Source organism: Carassius carassius, chromosome 7, assembly GCF_963082965.1.
Source record: "Carassius carassius chromosome 7, fCarCar2.1, whole genome shotgun sequence".
In the NCBI taxonomy this organism is placed as follows: Eukaryota; Metazoa; Chordata; class Actinopteri; order Cypriniformes; family Cyprinidae; genus Carassius; species Carassius carassius.
The window spans coordinates 27,229,115-27,253,756 of NC_081761.1; the positions used below are offsets into that span (position 1 = coordinate 27,229,115).

General features: G+C 40.1%; 1 long non-coding RNA gene across 1 annotated transcript in view; it reads left to right on the plus strand.

The window, feature by feature from the left end:
* Positions 1-12,387, plus strand: part of LOC132143818 (uncharacterized) — a 42,116-nt gene extending 29,729 nt beyond the window's left edge. The window contains exons 3-4 of the long non-coding RNA XR_009434285.1: positions 11,730-11,825; positions 11,969-12,387. This is a non-coding gene — a long non-coding RNA (uncharacterized LOC132143818). The remainder of the gene's footprint in view (positions 1-11,729; positions 11,826-11,968) is intronic.
* The last annotated feature ends 12,255 nt before the right edge of the window (positions 12,388-24,642 follow it).

Here is a 24,642-nt window from a genome sequence, read left to right on the forward strand (position 1 = left end):
GAGGTAGGAAGACTGGATATATATACGCTTGTGTGCTAGTTAAGATGATTAGCTAAACGAGATGCACCTGTGCCAAATTGGATGATTATCTGATCGTGCTCCTCCCGAACTTTGTTAATGAAACCACATTTGTCTGTAATGCATGGCTATAAAATCTCCAAACTTAAAGACTTTTTGACATTTCAAACAAGGCTTTGTCAATTCATAATACAAACGTACTCGGTTACTAACGTAACCTCGGTTCTCTCTAGAAGAGGGAACGAGTACTGCATCTTAGCTAAGACGCTACGGGAAAAGTCTCTTTTCACGAAATACTGAAGAAAAAAATTATCCTTAATTTTGAATTTTTGTAAAGCGCATTTGCAGCAGCACACAGCCATAGGCGAGACGGCTCGCTCGCTCATTGGCTGCTCTGCGGCAACTGCACAGCCTATCGAGTGAAGGCTGATGCAACATCAGACCAATAAGGGCGCTTCGCGCCCTTCATGCCACCTCTCGCCGAAACGGGTGTGGCCCAACCGTATAAAAGGAGCTCGAAAAGGCTGACTCACCTGATTTATTTCATCGCCAAAGCGAACCAGAGTGAATCGTACGCACGGCAGAGAACGCAGTACTCGTTCCCTCTTCTAGAGAGAACCAAGGTTACGTTAGTAACCGAGTACGTTCTCTTACGAGAGTTCTCTCGTACTGCGTCTTAGCTAAGACGCATACGGGAACCCCATGCAAAGCGCCGTACGCGCAGGGATCACACACCAATAAACCTGGAAGCAACGCCCAGGATTTACAGTGCACAGTCACCCGAGGGACTCACAGAGAGTCCAGGACAGGAGGGGGGGGGGGCCCTCCATCCCATATCTAGCAGCATCCGTAGATGCGGCAATATGACATCACACAGTCGAGGCAAGGCCTGACCAATGTGGCAATGCGGGTCTTACGCAATATTGCCCATATAACAGTCGGCAGCGCATAACGCACGCGATCTCAGAGTTCCAATCAGGGAGACGACGCCTCTTGTGGAGTGTGCTACGACGAGTGGGCACTGAAGGCCCCTGGAAGCGTAAGCTAACGCTATGGCGTCAACTATCCATCTGGATAGACTCTGTCTCGAAACAGCCATTCCTTTGGAACGTCCACTGAACGAGACAAACAGCTGCTCAGTCTGTCTAAAGACAGCGGAGCGAGACACATAAGCTCTTAAAGCCCTAACAGGGCAAAGAAGACTCGAGACAGTCTAAAGACAGCAGAGCGAGACACATAAGCTCTTAAAGCCCTAACAGGGCAAAGAAGACTCGAGTCTCCATCCTCTCCTGACACCGACAGGGCAGACAGGGCAATAACCTGAGCCCGAAACGGCGTGTTCAGGGATTTCGGCACATAACTGTGCCTAGGTTTGAGTATGACCCTTGAGTCATTAGGCCCAAAACTCCAAGCACGACTGGCTCACCGAGAGCGCGTGCAGGTCACCCACACGCTTCACTGAAGCGAGAGCCAACAAGAACACTGTCTTGAACGACAGATGCTGGAGGATAATCGTTTGGATAGGCTCGAAAGGGGAACCCTTCATGGCCTCCAAAACCGTCGCGAGGTCCCATACAGGGACTGACGGAGGTCTGGGAGGATTCAGCCTCCTAGCTCCTCTAAGGAAGCGGATGACCAAATCGTTCCTTCCCATTGACTGACCGAACGCTGTCTCAGAAAACGCTGCGATAGCTGCCACAAACTTTGAACGTGGATGGGGCTCTGCCCTTATCCAACAGCTCCTGTAGGAAGGAGAGAACCTCCGTCGCCTCACAACTAAGGGGTGAACATCCCAGAGCTGTGCACCAGCTGGAGAACACCGACCACTTCGAGGCGTACAGCCGTCGTGTCGACGGAGCTCTAGCCTGAGTGATGGTATTTAGCACTCCCACTGAGAGATCAGCGGGTAACTGTTGAGCGCCCACACATGGAGGGACCACAACTCCGGTTGAGGGTGCCAAATCGAGCCCCCGGCCTGCGAGAGGAGATCCCTCCTCAACGGCACTGGCCACGGGGCAGTGTCTGCTAACTGCATCAAATCTGGGAACCATGGTTGGTTCTTCCAAAATGGTGCTACAAGCAGTATTGAACATCCCGTTTCTCTCACCCATTCTATCACCTGCGGAAGGAGGGAGATGGGGGGAAAAGCATAAAGCGGGCAGCACGGGCATCTCCGTGACAGCGCACTTTCGTTCTTGGAAAAGAACGCGGGGCAGTGAACGTTTTCGTTGGACGCGAAGAGGTCCACCTCCGCCCTGCCAAATCTCTCCCACAACAGCCGGACTGTTTGCGGGTGTAGAGACCATTCGCCTGTCGGAATGTTGTTTCTGGACAGCCTGTCTGGACCCAGATTCTGTAGCCCAGGCACATGAACTGCCCAAACCAGGAGGCGTTCCGCCAACCTGTACAGGTTTCGGGACCCGAGACCGCCCTGGCGATTTATGTAGGACACCACAGACATGTTGTCCGAACGGACTAAGACGTGGTGTCCCTTGATTCGGGGACAAAAGCACGTCAGCGCGTTCTCCACTGCCAGCATTTCCAGACAGTTGATATGTTGGGGCTTTTCCCGTTCTGACCACAGGCCAAAGGACGGTCTGCCCTCAAGCAGCGCTCCCCATCCCGAAGTGGAGGCGTCCGTCGACACTATCTTCACTTTCAAGGAAGTCCCCAGGCTTACACCTGATTGGTACCAGTCGTTCACTGTCCAGGGTTTCAGGGCTGTAACGCAGCTGATTGAGCCAGATTGAGCCAGAATCAGCCAGTCATTTAAATAGTTCAGCGCTCGCATGCCTCTGAGTCTGAGAGGAGCAAGCGCTGCGTCCATGCACCTCGTAAACGTACGAGGAGCCACGAACAAGCCGAACGGCAGGACTGTAAACTGGTATGCCTGGCCCTCGAAGGCGAATCTCAAGCATCGCCTGTGACGTGACGCTATCTGTATTTGAAAATACGCGTCCTTCAGATCTATTGACATGAACCAGTCTCCTCTGCGAATATGCGCGAGGAGTTTCCTGGTTGTAAGCATTTTGAAACTGCGTTTCGCCAATGCTTTGTTTAGCTGTCTTAGATCCAGTATGGGTCTGAGACCCCCGTCTTTCTTGGGCACTAGAAAGTATCTGCTGTACAGCCCCCCCTCGCTTTGAGCTTGAGATACAGGCTCCACAGGCCCTCTGCTCAACAGTTTCGATATTTCGGCTCGAAGTAGGTGTGCTACTTCTGTTTTGACCGAAGTTTCGACGCGCACTAAAAAGCGCGGAGGGCGTCGAAAAAAAAACTGTAGCCAGTAGCCTCCCTTTATAATGTCTAGCACCCAATCCGAAACCCCTGGAAGCGCTGACCATGCGTCTGCAAGAATGGCTAGGGGTTGGATGGGAAGCGCGCTCTGTTGGCTGGGCAACGGCAGCGCTTCGATGTGCTCTAACATGGGCATTAAGCCTGTGACATTTGAGGCGGGGAGCGCGCTGATCACAGCGGGCAGATCGCTCGTCCTCGACCCCCCCACGGTGCTTAACCGAGTGAGGGAGGGCTGAGCGGGTCCCGTGGGACTCGTGCTGTCTGTGAGTAATTGTGGGCTGTAAGCGTGCACATTTACTGCTTTAGACTCACTGTCTGCCTGGGCAGAACGAACGTGCACGGGTTTCGTTTTTACAGAAACTACATGACGCGTGTGACATAGTGTTTGTGGGCACTGAGGAGTGGGCACGTTTACTATGCAATGCGCGCGATCGACTTGAGTCGCTTTTATGGGCGCGAGCCCTGTGTGAAGGGCTGTGCTTATATGTGGAGATGGGCACCGAGCAGTGGGCATCGTCACTACATTTATAGCACCATCGGCCGTGGCCGGGACACCAGAAATTACACCTTTTTCGGGAAATATCTGGGTAGCCGTGTCAACGGTTTTTGTGTGCAGGCAAGCGGGCAACGTCTGAGAGCGTCAGCCCTAGATGCCTCTCAGCCACCGTAGCGGAAGCCATAACTCGTCCCATGGCTTGTGCAGCGGATTTAGTAGCGATGCACTCCTAAAATCTGCGAGACAGATAGCCGCGCGAGCAAAGATGACGTCATGCGGCAGGCTTTAGATGGCAACACTGCTTTCGTCCGCCGTCCAGCAGAGGGCGGGCAAAGGTGCGTCGCTATCGCCCTGTTCCACCGGCGGAAGTGACTGTTAGTTCCTGTTTTTAGCATCATCCAGTGCGGAGAATGCTAGTGAGACAGACGAACGAGTTCGCGCTGAATATGGAGTGTTCCAAGCCTTTGCCAGGCTCGGAGAAGAATGCCAGGCGAGTCCTCAGAGTCACCATCGGCAGTAGCTCGCAGTGAGGGCAGCCGCCGTCAGCGAGCGCGAGCGCTGCATGATCCTCACCCAGGCAGGAGACACAGATGACGTGACGGTCTCCTTCGCTGAGCGGGGCTCTGCACGAGCCACACGAGGGCATCTTTAAAAAGACGCAGCTCTTTTACGAGTGTGCGTCGCAGGGCGAACACACACAAGGATATAAAAGGATATAGGCGCCGGAGAGCGCAGCAGGAACGGCAGTGGAAGGCGGCGAAGGCCAGCAGCTTCAGAAGTGGCTCGTCCCGCTGAGATGCTTATCAGACGGCGCTTGCTTCCTTCGTGATCCAACGATGCGTGAGCTTTGCTGAAGAGAACAAAAATCAGGTGAGTCAGCCTTTTCGAGCTCCTTTTATAGGGTTGGGCCACACCCGTTTTGGCGGGAAGTGGCATGAAGGGCGCGAAGCTGATGTTGCATCAGCCTGCGCTCGATAGGCTGTGCAGTTGCCGCAGAGCAGCCAATGAGGGAGCGAGCCGTCTCGCCTATGGCTGTGTGCTGCTGCAAATGCGCTTTACAAAAATTCAAAAGTAAGGATAATTTTTTGCTTCAGTATTTCGTGAAAAGAGACTTTTCCCGTAGCGTCTTAGCTAAGACGCAGTACGAGAGAACTCTCGTAAGAGAACTTTCCTTTCTAGTTAAACTTTTATTGCAGTTATTTAACATCCTTTTTGTCAAGTTTAAATTAAATGAAAACTCTGGAATTAAACTGGAATCTAAATACATATTCTATTAAATTCTGAATGCTGCACCTTGATAAAAGATGTAAAAATATTGATTGTTTTGAGTGCTCACTCAGCATGTATTCTCTTCAGATGAACAGTGTAATTCTAAGAGTTTTTGTTTCTGGGCACTTGAGGTGGACATGTGTGGCTGTGTGTGCGCATATCTATTCATGCTGCTGAATATAGTGCCTTTGTGTGTGTCACATATCATGCTTGTGTTTGTTAAACAGATTAATGTGTATGAGTTTTTCAAATATCGATTTTGTGATACACACCTATCTGACTGCGTTGGCTTCCTCTTGCTCCGTTTCTGTTGTGAGTTGTTTGCGTGTGTAAGTTGTAGGCGGGCCTACAATTCAATGCTGTTAAGAGCAGCAGAAGCTGACCCTCAAGCTCTGCTCTTCTCAAAGCTGATTTGTATTGAGTCTTCCTGGGTTGTGATCATTAAAGGTTCCCCTTGGGCCACACTTGTGTCTGTTTAATTGAAGCGTGTGTGTGTGTGTTTGTGTGTGTTTGTGTGTGTGTGTGTGTGGGGGTGTGTGTGCCTGTGTGTGTGTGTGTGTGTGTGTGTGTGTGTGTGTGTGTGTGTGTGTGTGTGTGTGTGTGTGTGTGTGTGTGTGTGTGTGTGTGTGTGTGTGTGAGTGATCCACATCATTACCTTGAGTTGATCCGTCCTTTCTTCCCTCGGCCCATGTTTCATTCACACTTAAGGTAATACAAATGTAAAATCACGTCAAGCTACCAAATGCACAGTTTTAGTACATGAACAGTCTTGTAGAAATCTGAGATATCAGTTTAAAACTGATATCATCTGTGGTTGCTGTTTATTTTTTCTTTGTTAGTTTTTTTTTTGTTTATTTTTTTAAGCATTTTGTGGTGATAAAAAATATGTGAGCATCATATATACAGTACAGACCAAAAGTTTGGAAACATTACTATTTTTAATGTTTTTGAAAGAAGTTTCTTCTGCTCATCAAGCCTGCATTTATTTGATCAAACATACATAAAAAACAGTAATATTGTGAAATATTATTACAACTTAAAAAAAATTGTTTTCTATTTGAATATACTTTAAAAAAAAAATTTATTGCTGTGATGCAAAGCTGAATTTTCAATTTTTTTAAATTGTAATAATATATCACAATATGACATTTTTTTCTGTATTTTTGATCAAATAAATGCAGGCTTGATGAGCAGAAGAAACTTCTTTCAAAAACATTAAAAATAGTAATGTTTCCAAACTTTTGGTCTTTACTGTATATATATATATATATATATATATATATATATATATATATATATATATATATATATATATATATATATATATATATATATATATATATATAAAGTTTTCATCAAAAGCTTGGAATAATTAAGTTTTTGAAAGAAGTCTCTTACGTTCAGCAAGGTTGCATTTATTTGATCAAAATAGAGTAAAAACAGCAATATTGTGAAATATAATTAAATATTATTCATTTTATAGAACAATTTTCAATTTTAACATGTTTTAAAGTAAAATGTATTCTTGTGACGGCAAAGCTGAATTTTCAGCATCATTGCTCCAGTCTTCATTGTCACATGATCCTTCAGAAATCATAATATTTAATATCAAATCTAATCTACTGATTTGCGTCTTTAGTATTATCAATGCTGAGTTATTAGTAATAATGGTTCTTATTATTATCAATGTCCATAACCATTTCTGCTGATTAATATGTCTGTGAAACATTTGTTTGAAATATTTTTGTAACATTATAAATGCTTCAAACTTTAATTTATCATCAAACACAGAGCCTAAATATTTGTACTCTTTGAACACTTCTACCTGATGTCTCTTAATGACGGCAGGCAGCAAAGGTACAAAGTTCTTCTTACGGAAGTCAATGAACATCTCTTTTGTTTTAGAAGCACTAATGTTTAAAAATGAAGCATCACACCACTGAATAAAACTGTCTAGCACTGCACCATGACTCCCATCTGACTCAGTGAGGACAGACATAATCACAGAATCATCTGCAAATTTAATAATAAGTCTCAGCTCAAAAACACTAAGAAAATTACTGAAAATGAGGAAACGATGAAAAAAGGGGGGAAAGTGGGAAAGGCAAGTAGAAACATGTGTTTTGAGTACAGGGTAACACATATGAGGATTGATTGAAAGCTCGTAGAAAATCATTCTAGAAACACTGTGATTGCATGTCACAGTAACTGATGACAGCTACAAAGGCAGGTGTACAAGGGTGTGTGTGTGTGTGTCATTTACAGGCCCACACAGTCAGATGCCACTAGACACTGTGGCGGGTTTGATTTTAATTCCCTAGTCAGCGGGTGCGCAGTGGGAATTGTAATTTGCCTCAACAGCAGGATTTACTACAATTGAATTTCATTACAGCAATGACATTTATTGGACTGTTTACAGTGTATACAATGTATTATTGGGTAATATAGTCAATGAATTAAATATTTGATGTAGTTTACACTTCATCCAAATCAACTTACAGTAAATGAAGTCACTCCTAAAGGAATTTGTGAGGGAACAATGTCAGATGATCTATGCATGTATATTGTTTCAGAGAATCTTTAGGTAGTGTCTCCCATGCGGGCAGATCTAATAACATAAATTGTCCTTTGTTGCTGCAGTTTGTTGCTGGACAGATTTTGATACAAGTGAGACTGGCTGTTAGTAAGCTAAATCAGCTTAAGACAGAAGGCTGATGTGAGTTAGAGAGAAGGAGAGATGGGAGGGAAAGGCAGTCATGTTTATGTCTTGGAGGATAACAGGTCAGAATGTCCTCTTGATGTTCAGTAGCTGAAATGACTTATCATGCACCACAGTTCATAGGCGCCTCTCACAAAACCTGTCAACATGTTCATCACAGAGCAGCAAGAGAAAAAGAAGAAGCTTTTCCCCCAAAGAATTGTTTTTTTCACTGTGGCACGGCTTTAATTATTTTCAGTCTAATTGTCTTTAAAGAGATGCTAAATTTTATTATTATTTAATTATTATTTAATAATTTATTATTTAATTTTATTTATTTAATTTTTATCATGTTATATCGCATTTAAGTTGCACTGATTTTGAATTTAAAAATGTTCAATAATATTCATTTTGTTAACATTAGCTAGCTACATTACTTAACAAACTATTATACATACTTCTGCTTCTAAAGCATTTAATAATCTTGATGTTAATATCAGTATTTACTATTCAAATCAAAGCTTTATATGTTAATATTATAAAACAAACAAATTAAAATTTGTAATTTTATTTACTAATGTTAACAAGAAATAATAAATATTGTAACAAATGTATTGATTATTGTTTATTTATGTAATCCATTGACTAATGTTACTGTCACGGTGCTACTGTGTTGGAGCGAGGAACTTTACAATTATTAATGAACTAAATACCAGGGAATACAAAGCAAACAGGAGACGCATGTAGCACACAACATGGAGGTACAAAATGATGTTAACACCAGACAAAGACAAACTGAACAGACTAGATCTTAAGTAGGGAGGCACTTGAGGATAATTAATAGAATACAGGTAAACAGAATGACACAATCAAACATGAAGGAAAACTAGGGCTGCATTAGGTTAACATTTTAATAACCGAGCATGCACTACAATTACGAACCATTCTAAGGTGACATTTCAGCACTTGACAAACAGATAGTGTCTCCTAAGTAGTACTTAAAGCACAGCTACGTGCGATTATGTTACAGTGCATTTTTGAGAAACACACGTGAAAAAATAATGAAGGATCGCAAAATGACTCATAGAAAACACTCTTAAACTCTAAGATCAATCATTATCAGGGAACGCAGCCCAGGTCCATAAGTCTGACAGTTACCTAATGACCTTATTGTAAAGTGATACCAAAAAAGTAATTAAATATTAAAGGAGCTATGTGGAGGTTTTTACTTAAAAAAATCTTTAAGATAGAGTTTTCATTTGTACATGTATGAGCCAACCATGATGTAAAAAAAAGAATGACACCTCGACTGTCCACCACGGTTGCCTCTATCAGCCTGTAGGCTCAATTGTGTGTGGAGGAGTCGGGCCCGAATTGGCGCGAAAATTCACAAAATGTGACGTCATGCGCGTTCTCGTCTCCTTGGGCTTACAACCGTACAGCACGCCAGCCATTATAGTAGCGGCAATAGTGTTTTCAAATGGACTCTGCGGATGGAAAGAAGCGACCAGCCTCCAGCACAATTCAGACACCCACGGACAGTCCTCGTAAGTAAAAAAAAAAAAGAGCGTGCGCACTGAGAACGAGCATGAGACTGGCTGCAGTTCCTCTAACGGCCACTGGTGTCAGTAACGGTTAGAAATTTCAGAACCTACGCAATGCTCCTTTAAGAATAATGGGATTTATATGTGATGATATATAAATGATATATTTATGTTATATCAAATTATTTAATCATTATATATTATTTTTACTATTATTTTGTATTATTTTGGGGTGAAATATGAATTGAACATGTTGGGTAATATAAATGTAATAGTACAAATGAGATTAACCTTCTTAGTAGCTTAAAGGTGGGGTAAGTGATTTCTGGAAGCCAATGTTGATATTTCAAATCACCAAAACAAACACGCCCCTACCCCAAAAGGGTCATATTATCTTTCTTTTAGGACACACTTTGGGACATGACGGTTGAAAAAGACAGTGAAGGAGGTTTGTGATATGCAATTTTTGTTTTTAATTGGACACAACTAATCATGTCTCTAACTGACCAATTCCAGTCTCTTTGCAGACCGCACTGACCATTGCATTTTGGAAATAACCAACTGCTGCGTCATGCACCCAATTTTCCCCACCCTTGGCATGTCAAGTTTTCAAATGCTTGAATTTTGGATCCTGGTTCCCTTTACCTTTCTAGTCTATTTTACATTGACAGTAACAGATGAAACTCTTCAGGATACACAGCTTGCCTTGAAGTTAATAGACATTGCCCTACTGAGACTGCTGTCCCTCATTGCCAGTCTGTTATATATGGCACTGAAACTTACACCTGGATACTCACTAAAACTTCTCTGCTGTTGTTTTGAAGGACATGTTACTTTTCCAAAATCACAAATGTCATGCAAATGAGATGCATGCATATTATTAGCCTGATGCACAGTAAGGATCAGTAAGAATAAGCTGAGATGAAAGCAGCAGCATAGAAGTAGGGGTAGATATGAATAACCAGTTCATTAGAAAGCTCTGGAGGATTGACAAGGGCAATGTGTGAAAAAGAGAGGCATTTTAATGATTGAGAGAGCAAGCATGGAATCAGAGCCTTGTGTGAGTTTGTTGTATATTTCCTTTTCTTGCAAGTTAATGGGTGATGACAGCATAGAGAATGAAAGAGAAGATGGGAGAGAGGAAGAGAGAAATAATGTCAAAGGGAACAATTTTGCATGTTCCCTTTGGGACTGGTAACTTGGGTCTGAGAAATTCCTTAAAACTGCCAGTATTTATTTTTAGATTTTATTGCACCTTTATGGTAAATTATAAGGAAACAGAATTAATATATGTCAATATTTAAATTTTTTGATACATAAATTTGCTCTTTGAGTCTTTTGTCTCCTTTTTTTGTCCAAATTCATGCCTTTGTTTAATTGCATATCAAAAATGAGCAGGTAATTCACTGATATAATTAAGAATATAATTATAGGAAGTCACAGATGGGAATCAGAAGGACCTTGTCTGGTTATTTTAAGTCCTTACCATGTTAGCGGCATTGAGTTGATTGGAAAGCACCAGAAGTGTGATTTTGCCCCAGGTTTGCTGGCTGATAATTTGAAATGGTTGATTGCTGATCTTCTTGCAGCAAGAATATTTATTGGCATATTCATGATGCTGGACTGTAAGGATCAGAATTCAGTTCAGTGTGCACTCACTGAAAAATATGTCAGAAGTAATCAAGCTTTATGTAGGTATATTGCAAAGCAATGACAATTGGCAAAGCACATTTTTCTCAGGCCATATCACAATAACTCAATATCTGAAATGTATTCCATTTATTGTAACAAATTTGAATAAATATTGGAATAAATCTGTTTCATTCTGCCATAAATATTGCTGCACTGCCAACTGGATATTATGAGCTCATGAGTAATGCCTCAAATAAATTCTGCATCCTCATCTATATTCAGCCAAAGCCAAATTAAGACTGTCTAAAAAGCCTGTTACACCTCTAATTGGTCAGTTTGGAAATAAGGTTCTCTTTATCCCAGTGATTGTGTGAGCTGTTCGACTGATTTTGTGAACACAGGCAGAGACTACATGTTATATGCATGAGCTGTTCTGTATAGAAGTTCATCATGTCACTCACACTTCCTCTCCTTATTGTTCAGATCAATACCCACAGTTCTTCATCATGCTCATATTAAACCTTTTATAACTCTCCAACTTCTTATTCACACAGACAAGACTGCGTTTTTTTCATTACACGTGCTTGCTGCTGAAATTGCAATGCTTTAACTCCACTTGAATCTGCTTGATCTGTTGAGTGTTTGTAATTGCTACATGACCAGTGTTGGGCAAGTTACTGAGGACTGATTAGACCTACTTTTCATGTTACTGTTCTGATTACTTTTTTTCAAAAGTAATTAGTTACAATACTAATTACTTTACTTTTTTCTGTAGGTGGTGGCTTCTGCGGCAGAACCTCCTGAGGTGGCTTCTGCTCATGAACTCTCTGCTTGTCCTGTCATGGCCAAGGAGGCCATCCATGAACTCATAGTATGTCCATCTACAGCCATGTAAGGCTGTCCATGAACTCTTTGCCTGTCCTGTCACTGCCAAGAGGTCCATTCATTAACTATCTGCTTGTCCTGTTACGGACGCAGAGGCAGTTGTTAACCTCTCTATGCTCTGTGTTCCAGTCCCGCCTGATTCACCGTGGTAATTCCCTGAGCCATCATCTCCACTGAACTGGTCATCTGCTCCACCGTGGAGATCTTCGGCCCGGTACTGTGGGTGTCTTCAGTACCGCCGGCTAAGCCCTGGCTTCCTGCTCCACCAGTTGTGACCTGTTGGTCATCAGTTCTGCTGGCTCCGCCCTGGCTTCCTGCTCCACCTTGGATCTGACCTGGTGGTCTCCTGGTCCACTGCTGTATGGTCTGCCTCTGCTTCTTGGCACAGGTCCTCCACTGTTCCATGGTCTGCCAGTGATCCCTGGTCCAGGCCCACCACTGCTTCAAGCCTGTCTCTACTCTATGATCCTGGTCTGGCTCCCTTCCACGGGCCTGGCCCCCCTCCTTCCCCCTGGATCATCACTGCTTTGCCACCCTCCTGGAAATTTTGGGTTTTATTTTTTATTTTTTTTGGGAGGAGGGGGGGGGGGTTACCCATGTGCTACCCTTTTCTGTGTGTTATGTTCTGATTGGTTCCTTGGTTCATGTGTCATGTTCTCATTGGTTATCTTAGTCATGTGTCATATTTCTTGGTTCTTGTCATGTGACCATCATTGTTTGATATAACTATCCCTCATGTTGCCTTCTTTTTCTAGCTTTGAACCGTGTAACCTGTTTATGCAAAGTCTGTCTCTGGTCAAGTCTGTTCATGCCATGCCAAGTCATATCTATTCTAAGTCAAGTCTGTTTCAAATCGTTTGTTTAAAGTCAAGTCTTTGTTTGTATTTTGGATTACACTCTGCTTAATAAAACTGAGCTTGGGTTCATCTACTACTCGCCTTCAGTGAAACTGTTACAAAAACAATCATATCTATTTCTTGTATTTTTAGCATATTTTTATTTTTGGGGTGAACTGTTAAATATTCCTTTAAATACACAAAACAGACAGCTGGTGTGACTCAAACATACATGTACACTCATGCTCTTTCAGACTTACATCCAAGGTGGTGTGAGTGGAGAATGTAAAATATGGAAAAGAGGGTCAAGGATATGCCACTTTACTCTTTCCCTTGCTTGTCACTGTTGTCAGAAGTCGCCACCCAGTCTGAGCATAGGCTGTCCTCTGTGTGTGTCTGCATGTGTTATGTGTGTTCACTGTAAAATTAACCATTTTTACCTGATCCAGTCCTTAAATTTAGGATGATTTAATGATGTTTAATATTATTTCTGTGTTAAGCAGAATTCATTTATTTAGATGTTACCACATGACGCACATTTTCTTAGTCTATGAAATACATGAAACGGCTTGTCTATAACTCAAGGTAAAATTTTATCTACATGTAAATTTCCCCTTTTGGATTTGTTCTTTGTTATAATTAACTGACATCACAGTGACAAGGTTACCTCCATGTCTCATGAATTTATATTAATCCCATATACAACAAGTTCACATTGATGTACTTGGCTGATGCCTACATCTCTACAATCTCTTCTGAGTTCGTATATGACTGCATGGTTTCTTGGATCACTTGAATGGGGGTAAGCAGCTGAATGCCGCTGTCCTTGGTGCTGACATTCATTTGTGTGGCAGTTTTAGCTCAATGTGAAATTCTATTATGCTGTTACTGCATTTTCAGCTGCCGAGAGCTGTTTGGCTTATTAAAATTAATGTATTCTCCAGCATACATTCTCAAGTTTTAATAGTTGCAGGATGAAATTTGAGGGTTTACAATTGTAATTTATTTACATTTAGAGCAAGTATTTAAATGCTCTTTTAACATGGTTAAAGATTTTATTACAAAATATCACCCTATGATGAATCAATTTTCTAGTGCATACCTTCGTATGCATTAAAATATCTATTCATTACTCAGGTTACAATAAAGGCATATAAATACGCTTGTGGAAAGGCAGATTGCTGATAAGGAAATGGCTTATAGAAATTTATGCAAAGCAATGGTACGTCAGATGGAATTTAATCAGTAATCTAAATTCAGACCACTCTGCAGGTTATTAGTGTCTGGAGGGGTGGGATTTTTTATTATTTCTTAATGGTATCAAGACTTATTTCAACATATAAAGGGTTAAACTTTGTGTTTGCAGAGGGTTGTTGAAACCTGCTTCTAATAACTGAGAATTCATTCGTTCCATAGTAGCGCTGATCCAGTAGTCCAAGAGAATCATGATAAATAATTGGCTCAAGACTGCATCGCATGGTTACTGCAAAATCTATTTCCTTTTGTATAAAATTACACATAATTTGCATTATTTATAGTACATTATTCCAATCACTTTCAAATGTTTTGACAATAATACACAATTAGGTATTAAAGTAGAAGTAATTGTATGATTAATTATGTCTTAGTTTGTTATGAATAATCACAGATATCTGGCTTTTAATGATGGCACCGTAAGTGATGGCAAAAGTCTTCTTAATTCTTTCTGGTCACTTCTAGTTCACAGAGCTACAGACAGTTCAGCTCTACTGAGAACAAACTACACCTCCAGTATACCTCTATAAAATCGATTCATTGCTGTGCCACGTCTTCATGAAAGAATGTAAAAAGATTATTAGAAAAAAAGAAATTGTGTTAAAGTCAATGTGAGTGTTCAAGTGAGGACATGCAGTTTATTGAGCATACTTGCACCTTATGATCTTTGACATGCAGCATAACATCTAAAGTGTAAGACCCATTTTCCAGTGGCAAGTGGCAAGCAAAGGTTAATTTGAGAGCAGTAGTAGTATTATATTGTATATACCTAAATGCTCTTTTCCATCAAAATAATCCCATTACTTTCTCATGGCATATCCAGAACTTGAAAGTACATGTCTTGTCATGAAAAATTGACTCACACAGGATAAAAGTATGAAGTGTCTGTAAAAATGTGGAACATGTGTAAGAATAGGAACATGTGGTAGTACCATGGTACAGTGATGTATCAGATGGTAATGGCATAGTACTTTGATATATGCCATGTCCATGGTTATAAAATACGACTAAATTGTATTAACCTGAGTACTTTAAAAAAGTCGGTACAAAAGGTTTGATAATACCATGGAACCATGTCAAAAAGCATAGTAATGAAGTGGGGTTTTTTATTGGTGGAAGAAAACAACTACGCTAATCAAAATACTATATAAATAGAAAAGTTAATTCACTCTCATGGCAAAAAAGCACTTATCAATTTTCATGACCTTTCAACCTCTATGTAAATACTCGTTATTATTTGCTTGAATATTTGCCATTTTTATCACACACGGCTTTTGTGGTGTATTTTTGTTCTTGGGTCCAGACCTGGCAGAGAACAGACTTTGAAAACAGAAAAAAAAAATTATTTGCTTTAAATGCTATGTGAAATTTGACCACATCCTCACAAGCGTTGATATGAATTTCTCATCAGGTCAAACAGTGTCATGTTTGAGTAAGTGCTGCCTGTAAGTGTGTCTGCACACGTCCATTCTTCTTTGATGTTTGGCAACAAACATGTATCCCAAAGAAATAAGGTTTGGGTAATTAGGAGGGTTTTAGCACAGAATTTCTGCAAACTTTATATTTGCATATGCAAATCGTTGAATTTTCTTGCTGGATAACATGGATGAATTAATGTTTTGGCAGCCAGAATGGAAAGATGATTAACAGACATATAGCGAAAATCTGCATAAGCTCATCGTGTTTGCTAATGAGACACGTTTTAGCTAAAACTCCTGTACTTTATTCAATTACAAATCCATGTTATGATTATGTTGTACAAAAACTGTGTCACTCTGTTTGTAAGCATCTCATTGTTTGTTAATTTTTATATACATTGTTTGTTGTTGTTGTTTTTGTTTGTTTGTTTTTTTGGTTTGAAAGATTAGCAAGACAATTTTTGACAAAATCATACAGACACTGACGATGTACAACCACATGCAAAAGCTTTGTGATTTTATGCAAGTTTGTCAACACAAAGTCTGCCTAAACTTTCATCTGATAAGCCCACCCTTACCTTCAGTTCACAACAAAATGGTGTAAAACACTTCAGCGGTTTAACACTGACTTCAGACTAGATTTAAGGGTACAATCTCATTTAAAGTTGGTACAGAGTTCCTGTCTGTTCAGTTGAGCGAGAAGCCTCACACGGTACTCAACATTAAGTAACTGCCTTTCCAGAGAAGAGATAATTACAGAACAGATCAGATAAAACAGATAGAAAGGAAACTCTATGGCTCTTCACATCTATTGATCTTTCAGAGAACTGCAGATCTCCAGCTAGCATCCAATCAATAATTATTAACACAACTTTTCGAATTGGAATTTGAATTCCAATGTGGTGTCAAATTTCATACATTAATATACAGATTAATAATCTTATATGCTTATGAGCTCAAAACACTTTTCCTGTAGTGCATGATTTGTAAATAATACATTTTGGTGCTTGCCTCACATAACCAGCTGCACAAGTATAGCTTTTCTGATGTAGTAAATTGCTCGGTAGCTCACCTAGTACACATGCAATGTGGAACACTTGGCTACTAGTCCCTTGATACATGAGTCACGATAGAAGAGCTAAAATGCAATGATTGCTTTAGTATATAAGTTTTTACCTCACATTGTTTTTATTGACATTATCAGTTATTTTTAGAGTAGGGTCTAGCATAGTGCAAGTCATTGGACTTTTATTTTTTTACTGCAGCAATACAGGCAAAAACCAATTTAATAAAACTGGGACACAGTCGCATTCATCTGTTTCACTACATTTACTTTCTTAATGCACATTCTTGTGAATGATTCACTGGTGCACGTTATTCCAAAGAAAAAAAAATAGCTTGTCCTCGTAATCATAATTTAATGACTTCCTCTTCCACTGAAATGACATTCCATTTCCGCTGACATCACTTTTCTCTAAAGTTCTAAAGTAACAGCAGCTGTTTTGCTTCAGTTCTGATCTGAAAGAAAAATGACAGTGGCATTAAAGATTTGCACAGCTCTATCAGTCTAATGGTGCTCTTTCCTGACCCGTTTGGCTATAGAATGACCAGGGCAGGCAGATGGCAGCCTGATAAAAGGTAGATATCCTTCCGGGAATTCAGTCTCTGTGTAATAGGCTACATACAAAATTGGATTGCATCACTCTCTCAGCAGGTCTGAAGTGGCACATAAGGGCCATTCAGTTGTTTGTTTCTACAGAGAACTTTGGAAAATGAAGCGGAAAATGACAGCAGCAGCTGGGACTAAAAAGGCAGATATCTTTTAATCTGCATATCAGAATGTGCTAATGTTTTAGAGGAACATCCAAGCCAAGTTATTGAAATTACAAGAGTATGAGTTGCCCGTTGTGTACCGGCCATTTGTCCCTCATTCTTCGGATTTCACGGTTTTAAATGTTTGATTCTTGTCTGTTAGTTTATAAAGAACACCAACGTTGAATGTTAAACACTGAATTTAATGTATGTTGTGGTACTTTCTCATCAAATATTTGTAGAATATCATGCAATTTTCTTACAGGTTTTTTTTTTTTTTTTCAATAATTGACCGAAATAATCAGAATATATACATAATCAGAATCTGCAGACAGTGGAATTCTGTGGAATGAATTTAAATCTAGTAAAAAAAGAGCTGAGAGTAGCTGAAAGAAAAAATTCAAAATATGTGCCAAAATATTTCATAGATTCGGTGTATAATTGCTGTCGTTCTATTATTTAGATGTCTACAGTGAACCATTGCCGATAATATGTATTTGACTCTCTTTTTCACTGCATAATAAAATGGCAGTCCATGTATTCTCCCTCTTTCTAGTAATCTGTCCTCTCATTTGCTTTCTGCAGAGATGCCATTCCCCTGCTGGAAATGAAATAAAAGACAGACCAGGGCCACAGACATGATGTGTTTTAACCTCTCTTTTTTCCTTTCCTCGCTCTCTCTATCATTACCCTCAGGTCCTCTTCTCACATCACCATCCTTCAGACTCACTAGCACTCTCAGGGTTTCTCAATTTACCCATAATTCTCTTTTACTTACCTTTCACTGTGCTGCACGCTCTCCTTCTCTTTTCTTATGTGGTCTTTACAAAACTGATTGTGTGGAGAGATTGGGGGAAATAAGAGGCATGTGCTGTAGTGTGAAGGGGTGACTCTGTGGTTCATCCACTTATCCGTTCTGTCAGACCGAGAATCTCGATAAAAGTCCTACTAACAGTTTTAATTTTAGTTTCTGTCTTTTGACTAACATCTTATAGATTTAGTCAACATTTCATCATGTGATATTTATATTTGTTTTAGGCTAAAGTGGCATCTGAGTGCAAAATGAATATGAGATTAAAATATTCAAACATTTTATAGATTGATTTATACATGGAGCAACATTTAACAAAAACAAGGAAAAGCAGTAGGTGCTGTAAATATCTGAGCCCCTAAAATAACATTATAATGAACAAGCTTACACTATTACAGTACAATGTTGTGAATCCTTTATGTCTTAGTTTTTATATGTGCCTTTTTGTTCCATTATACTAAATACAGCTGGAGTGAAAATGACCTTGGAGGACTCCAGTTTTAATATTATTGTAATATTTTTCAATTTCTTCTTTTTGTTTGCTAAGCCAGTTGTTTTCAATTATGCAGTGGACTATTATTTTATTATTATTATTTTTAAAGTCAGGCTGATTGTAAAAACATGCCAATAGCGGCATTTCTCAGAAATGATAGGATTGTGTTACATCTTGCATGTTTCGCAACACTTTTAAAGTGAAATGTCCAGATAGTGGCACTAAAAGCAAGCTCAGTTTAGCAGATAAACGTGAATCTGGCAATGTTTTAATTTATTGGCTGTTGTAAACAACAACTTTATTCCAGTTCACACAATGTATGGTTATAGGAACAGATTAATAGATTTATATGCTTATGAGCTCAAAACACTTGTCATATAGTGCGTGATTTGAAAATAATTCACGCTTGCCTCATATAGCCAGCTGCAAAAGTATGGCTCTTCTGATGTAGTAAACTTGCTCGGTAGCTGAAGGGAATTTGGATCAGAAGGGAATGCGCCCTTGATCTACTTAAATGCGTTTATGTTTGCGTGAATCAATCATGATCCAGCCTCCAGAAGTGAGTATAATGTATTTAAATGAATTATTGCAAATTGCCTTTCCTAACAATGTGCTAATTAGCAAGTTTCACTATGAATGTGGCTAAAGTAAACCGTTTCTCAGAGAGCAGATCAGAAGAGGGGGCGGGGTCAGCAGAGCTCATTAGCATTAATGGAGAATTCCACAAACCAGCATGTTTTGAAAACAGCTGTTTTTGACTGGGTAAAAAATGTGTTTTTTACACTACCATTGAGAAATTTTAAACAAACTATGGTACAGGCTTTTCATTAAATCCCTAAAGAATCATATCAACTTGTGGAAAATGGGCTTTGTATGACCCCTTTAACTGCAGCAATACAAGCAACAACGAATTTAATAAAATTGGGACACATTCACCTGTTTTGGATGATACTGAATGCACTTTTAGGGCTGTTCACTAGACATTTTACTTTGAAAGTGCTGTAACGTGTAAGAAGCAATGAAGCACATTCTTCCACTAGTAAAGCTACTGAAATAAAGAATTCAAGTATTCTAAACCTACTCCTGAGATTGCTCAGTCTACAAACCCTTAAGCAGATGTGACCCTAAAATCACATATCACGCAGAGAGCTTTAGCTCACACATGAGTGCACACACACCAGTTCTCACACAACGTAAATCTTGCAGCATTACCTGCTCCAGTAGGCCAAAGACATGTTTGGCGAAATTCAATTGACACAGAATGACCAACAAAATACTCCAGACCTTCATCTGCAACATTGGGAGGTCTTACTGTACGGCTGCAGATCAGAGCATGTCCTTCAATCTCACACACAGTGGTTTGATTGACAACCGGAGTACAGCACACCTGGAGGTCTGTGAAGTGAGAATTAGCCTGCAGATTCATCGACTCTTTCAGCTTTTACCGTGATGGATGGCAAGAGGGAGAGAATTTGAGAGAGGGCAATGGATAAAACTGGAGAGAGAAGATGCACGTGGACGTGTTTTTAGAAATTGGATTAAAAGCTTTATGTGAAAAAAGGAAAATGGAATGGATTATCGGGGAATGAGGGAGAAGATGATGATGCAAGGGAAAGGAAAAGAGAATGGAGATAGATTTGTGTTTTTAAAATGGCTTGTGGACATCAAAATTGGGAAAACAATCAGATATTACAGCTGTTTATCAGTCAGCTGAATAGCTTAAGTCATTGTGTGCGTTTTTGTCCTCGAAGGTTGATTTGTGCAGGCTGCATTTGAATAACTGATAAAAACACCGGTTTTGACCCTGCTATAACATCTCTCTTTAGGCCACCCACGAGTGTGAACACTCTTCACGATTTTTCCAAATGGAGTTATTCATAGCCTCTTGGAGCAGTTTCGCCATCACTTATTGATGCATAGCTAATAAACACCTCTACTCTGTTATTTCTTCTTTTTCTGCGAAACCAAAGAGAGCATATGTATTGTATTGTCAGAGCTACGTTTTTTTAAGCAGGCACTACAGATGATGAGTTAATGAGCCGGATATCATGATCCTAAGTTCATGTCAGTCACCTCTGAAGAGACAAGTGGGTGATAATTGCATGAACTTTGTCGTGCAGGGCTTCTAATTAGAGTAATTTCAAAAAAGTCAAAGAAATGATTTGTGTGAATCAGACACTAGTTAAATATACTCTATGTGGCTTTCTTAATACTATTTGAATCAGTACTAATGGATATTAAGTATTTTCTTTCATTAATTAAACACAACTACTTTACTGTAATTATAGCGCATTATCTCTCAGTTAAGTTCTTAACTCCTAATTCATTTTATCACTCATTCTTTTTATACTCCTAACTCCAAGCAAAGCTTTAAAATGCCTGCTTTTTCTTGTCGTAAAAAGCTCTATGGAAGTCTATTTCAACCTTAGAAGAAAAAAAAAAGGTAAATATTCAGGATTTTTTTGAGAGAAGCCTCTTGTGCCCACCATTAATTAATTTGATCAGAAATACAGTGTGAATAGTTTATTACAATTTACACTGCTTTCCATTTTAATGTTAATATAAACTGAATCCTGTGATGGCAAGGCTAAGATTTGTGTAAGGTATTTTTTTCTAATGTTAGTCAAGGTCATAACACACACCAAAAATTTAATTAAACTTTACATGTAGTTTTTTTTTCACCCTCTCTCTGAATTGTAGAATTAACCAGGCTATTTTAAAACATCTTCACATTTCCCAAGCCTCCAATAAAGCCATAATCTATACTGTCGCAAGTTCACTTAATCAAAGTATTCTGTTCAAACAGAATAAAAGGATCAAGGACATTTTTTATTTATTATAATGTAACAGTTTCACAACCATGAATAGCATGTTTAGTAGACATATTGTTAGTTTTACACCAAATGGAATAACAGTGATCTTGTCTTCAAAATAGGGACTCTATCCTCATTTCACAGTCGCTGTGTTATAATGTGTATATGTGCAGTTTTGAATCTTTTTTTTTTTTCAAGATCATATATGTTTTGGCTGGGGAGGGAGTTTTGAGCTCATATTATGACTAATTACTTTACAGTTTTTTACGATTGCTATGACAGATTTTTCAATACTTTTAACAATTTTCCAAAACTCTTAACACAGTTAGCACTACATCCGCCTGTGTAAGCTATACTATTAACACATTTCTTGTTGCTTTAACACAAAATGCATACAATTAACACAAATTTAAAATGCTTGAACTTCTTTTACACACAAGCTCAAACAAGACCAAAACAATGGATTTTTACTGCCAAATTTACCAATGATTTAACACTGTATGTCAGAACAGATAACACCATGTTCTAAACCTAACCTTACAGGCTAAAGTCAAGGTAAACAGCTGTTCATATTGTGAATTGAAACACAAATATATTCCCTGTATTTTATTCCATTGCTAATGAGAAACAGCTTATTGAAGTTATGCAAATATATAAATCACAGCTGATTCCCATCTAGGAAGCACACTCAGGTGTTGAGGTTCTTTCAATCACATGATCATATGTTCTAAAAGAGGACTCTTTGGGCTGATCTTGTGTGGAAAAGAAACAATATAGAGCAACACAAAGAAAGAAAGAAAGAAAGAAAGAAAGAAAGAAAAAAAGAAAGAAAGAAAGAATGCCTGCAAGAGGGAGAGGAAGACGAGTACCAGGACAAGGGAGAGGAGTGGGGCAAGGACAAGGGCAAGGGAGAGGAGTGGGGCAAGGACAAGGGCAAGGGAGAGGAGTGGGGCAAGGGCAAGGGAGAGGAGTGGGGCAAGGACAAGGGCAAGGGAGAGGAGTGGGGCAAGGACAAGGGCAAGGGAGAGGAGTGGGGCAAGGACAAGGGCAAGGGAGAGGAGTGGGGCAAGGACAAGGACAAGGACAAGGGAGAGGAGTGGGGCAAGGACAAGGGAGAGGAGTGGGGCAAGGACAAGGGCAAGGGAGAGGAGTGGGGCAAGGACAAGGACAAGGACAAGGGAGAGGAGTGGGGCGAGGACAAGGACGAGACAGAGGAGTGGGGCGAGGGAGAGGGAGAGGAGTTAGAATGCGTGGTGGCGCTCAAAGAAGGACCAGAGCTAGGGTAACTGATCAAATAAGAGCAACTATCATTGACCATGTCATAAACCATGGGCTATCATATAGAGAGGCTGGTGAACGAGTACAACCAAATCTCAGCCGGGACACAGTGGCATCCATTGTCCGTATTTTCAGAGAAACCAACAGGTAGGATATTGCTTCTCCTACAGCAAAGTGTACTGTAAATACTGTAATATTACCATTTACAGTATTAGAGTGACTGTATGCCTCCGGTCTCTAATATGTAACTGTATTTTGTTCCTCTAAGGATTCAACGTCTACCTCCCTCAGGGGGCAGAGGAAAGCTCCTGAATGAAGAACAGGAACTTGCTATTGTCAACACAGTGATTGCTGACAATGAAATAAAACTGAAGGACATTCAGTCCAGAGTTGTAGAGGACAACCTTGTCTTTGGGAACATTGCAGCAATCAGCATAACATCCATTTCTCGGACTCTAGCTAAACACAGAGTCCTAATGAAACAACTATACAAAGTTCCTTTTGAAAGGAACAGTGAGCGCATCAAAGAACTCCGTCACCAATACGTCCAGGTAAGGTTATGCAATACAGTCATTACTGTACTATACACAGTGTGTTTTGCAGTAAACTACTCTATAAACCTGGAGTACATTAGGACATACAGTAGATATACAGTACAGCACAGCATGTACATACACTGTGTCTAATTACTTTCAGAGAGTCATGGAGTTGGAGGCCAATCAAGTCCCACATGAAATTATCTATGTTGACGAGGCTGGCTTCAACTTGGCGAAAAGGCGTCGCCGTGGGAGAAACATAATTGGCAAAAAGGCCACAGTTACCGTGCCGGGCCAGAGAGGAGCCAACATCACCATGTGTGCCGCAATCTCCAACAATGGTGCACTCCTGCATAAATGTGAGATTGGCCCCTACAACACCGACCGCCTTCTCCTATTTTTAGAAGACCTGCACGAAAGATTGGTGCCAGAGGTAGAAAGGGGACAGGTGGGAGACCACTTGCCAATATATGTGATCACATGGGACAATGTGGCATTCCACCATTCCCGTGCAGTCACAGCATGGTTTGACGCCCATCCTAGGATGGTGTCCCTTTTCCTTGCTCCTTACTCCCCTTTCCTCAACCCCATTGAGGAGTTTTTCTCATCCTGGAGATAGAAGGTTTTTGACCATCGCCCACATGACCAAATGTCCCTCCTGGATGCAATGGATGCTGCATGCCAAGACATCACAGCTGAACACTGCCAGGGGTGGATAAGGCATGCAAAAAGATTCTTCCCACGATGCCTTGCCAGAGAAGATATCAGGTGTGATGTGGATGAGAACATGTGGCCAAATGCAGAAGACCGGGCAGACAAGAAGTTTACTTTGTTTTTTTAAATTATTATTCCGGTGCTTTTTCTGTTTGTATATCTTGCAGTAATGTCCTTTTGCAAATAAAGTCTTTACTGCAGCAATTCTGTCTCTGTCTTTTTTTTAGAACTGTAACTGTACATTCTATGATGCTACTCTGAGATGGTCATTCATTTTTTGTGACAAAATGCATGCATTTACTAAACCCAACAAAACAAAAATGTAGAGAGGCTTCAAAAGAAACTACAGTGCAAAACACAATCTCTGATCAATACAATATACTGTACTGTCCATTGTATAAGGGCAGACCTGTCACATAAAATAATGCAGTTTCTGTAATTTCAGCTGATGATAGTGTTTTTTTTGTCATTGTGTTATGATTGACTAAATGTTCCTGTTGGAAGAGAACATGTGTTAGTGTTTTGAATAATTATTTGATTTTGAAACATGTTTGCAGTGTTTTGGTAGACATAGTGTATATTGTGTTAGTGTATTATTGTATTTTGAAAATTAGATTTGGAGTTTAGTTTACAATGTGTGATTTTGAGCATGAAATTAACCGTTTTGCCAATTGTGTGTTTTAGGTGTGTTGGTGTGTTAAGAGTTTAGGAAATTTGTTAAATGTATTGAAAAATCTGTCATAGCGATTGTAAAAAACTGTATTTACAAATATCACAGACAAATGTTTTTTTTTTTTTTTTTTTTTTTAAAGACAAAAACCTCTAAAAAAAAATCATT